The sequence below is a fragment of the Vombatus ursinus genome, unplaced genomic scaffold (assembly GCF_900497805.2).
Source record: "Vombatus ursinus unplaced genomic scaffold, bare-nosed wombat genome assembly UNPS02014791.1, whole genome shotgun sequence".
NCBI classification, from domain to species: domain Eukaryota; kingdom Metazoa; phylum Chordata; class Mammalia; order Diprotodontia; family Vombatidae; genus Vombatus; species Vombatus ursinus.
This window is the reverse complement of record NW_020954569.1, coordinates 30,738,710-30,741,218: the sequence shown is the minus strand read 5'-3', so window position 1 is coordinate 30,741,218 and position 2,509 is coordinate 30,738,710.

Genomic DNA, 2,509 nt, shown 5'->3' with positions numbered 1-2,509 from the left:
TAGCTTTGGTAATGTAGCAGAATGCAAAATTAATAAAAATCATCAGCATATCTGTATATCCTAACAAAAAATAAACAAAGAAGAGAACAATAGGGAGATAAATTTGACTCAAAATAACTACAAAGTTCATAAAATACTTTCAAATTAGTTTACCAAGACATTCTATATGTCTATACACACGTTTTACAGTAATAAAGTGTTTAAATAATTAGATATTTAAAATTCACAACTTGACTATACCCATATATAACTTATAATACTACATTAGTTCATTAACGAATACTATGTTAATTTAATTGGTTTAGTATTTAGTCAGGTAGTTTACTTAATTACTTAATTTAGGGTTAATAGCTATCAATGTGCCTGGGTTTTATTAAATTTTGTATATTAAAATGTATAGAATAACAGAAAATGTATTTGGAAGAAAAAATTCTTAAATAAAATGAGTGTTTAATGAGGCATATAATTATTGTATATCTGTCTCTATTATAAAGAATTTATCACTAAAATTATTAGGTTTTTTAAAAATTAAAACAATGTAACAAGGTAAGTAAGGCCATTAGAATTTGAGATCCTTCAGAACATTTAATTTTTTTTCTTTGTATCCTCATTGCTTAACACCCATGTGCCTGGAACATAGTAAATATGCCCTCAATAAATGCTTGTTGATTGATTGATTAATATGACTAAAAGCAAATGAACACATCAGCCCAGCATTTGTTAAACTCAAGGATACAAACTACAAGGGAAAGAACTTCCTAATATACAAGTACTGCTGGGAATTCAGGAAAGCTATTTAACAGAAAGTAAGTTAAAACCAACAGAAAATCTTATGTAACACAATAACATCCAAATTAATAAGATACTTAAATGTAAAAAGACTACAGCAAAAAAATATTAGATGAGATTGGAAGGTAGTGCCTTTTATAGTTCTGGTTAGGGAAATAATTCATAACCAAACAGGAGATAGAAGAGATGAAAAGAGGCAATTTCCCTTCCAATGGTTTTCAGAAAGCTTTTAAAAAAGCAAAATCAATATAGCTAGAAGAAAAAGAGAAGTTTTTGACTGGGACAAAAATATTTATGATTCTCAAAAATCTTAGAATAAAGAATACTTATATAATGACTCCAATTCACAATAGAAAAGTGGTTGAATAAAATGTACAATTCTCAAAAATTGAAATTATCCATAACTATATATGTATACATATATGCATATATACATATACATATCTACATATATTCAAATTTCAAAATTATTCATTATAACACATAATTCACTCCTCATAGGGGCTGTGCTTCATGTGGTTTCAAGGGAGTGTAGCTGGTGTAGTTGGTAAAGAAGTCACCAGATGGTGCTATAATCTTTAGCTACTAGTTCAAGAAACTATGAATGTCTGAGCAGGATTTAGCAGTATGAAACTCTAAATGACTAGCTCGGTTTCTTTGTGCATACATGAATTTCCCAGGTTATTTCCAGACAGAAGATCTTTGGTTGCCACCATTGGTTAATGTCAATTTAAAGAGATATTTCTATTATAACACATAACTCATCAGTGACCCAAATGATTGCATTTGATTCTTTAATCTCTTTTCACTCTTTTGCAGGATTACAATAAAAATTCTCTATCAACATATAGTCTAAATAAATTTACTGAAGAGAAAATGAAATTAATAAAGTATATCTTTAAAAGAACAATGGATTTATGAGAGGCACAATGGTATAGTGAACAAGGCACTAGATCTGGAGTTAGGAATACCTAAATACAATGACTACTTCAGGGTTATACACACTCTGAAACCTTGGGGAAATAAGCCTGACTTCATTTTCCTCATGTATTAAGTGAGGGGGTTGGATTGTATTGCCCAAAAGCTTTGTTTTTTTGGGGGGAGGAGGAGGGGAGTAGTTATACATTTCTGGGTACCACTATCAGAAAAATGAGAAAAAAACTGCCTCACCACTGAACACTATTCCTGTCTGCCTGTTCTTATGGTTATCTTTTTAAATTCTTAGTTGTCTCCTAGATGAAGCTGTTAAATAATGCCTTTATGGATTGGTGAATATCTTTTTCACTGTCATCTCTCACTGTCATTGCCAGTTGGGCCAAATGAGTGTCTACTTGCCAAGTTACTTGAAGCCCCAGAAGAACAATCAGTTAAATGCCCTGAGATTGAAAAAAAGTGACATTCAAAGTATTGAATTGCCTTTATTAAGTCTTTCCACTTCATATTATATCATGACCTCTGACCATTGTCCTTTTTCTTTCACCTTGAGACATTTCTACTTACAATAACATGTGTTCCATGCTTAATGGAAAATATAGGGTGAAAGGATAACTACACGCTACAGTAAAAACTTCTCCATATAGGGATTACATAATAGCAAAACAATTATAAGTCACAGCAATAAAATATCATCTAGTCATTCACATCAATGTGATGTGGTACATCAAAACAAACAAACAAACAAACAAACAAACAAACAAACAAACAAACAAACAAACAAACA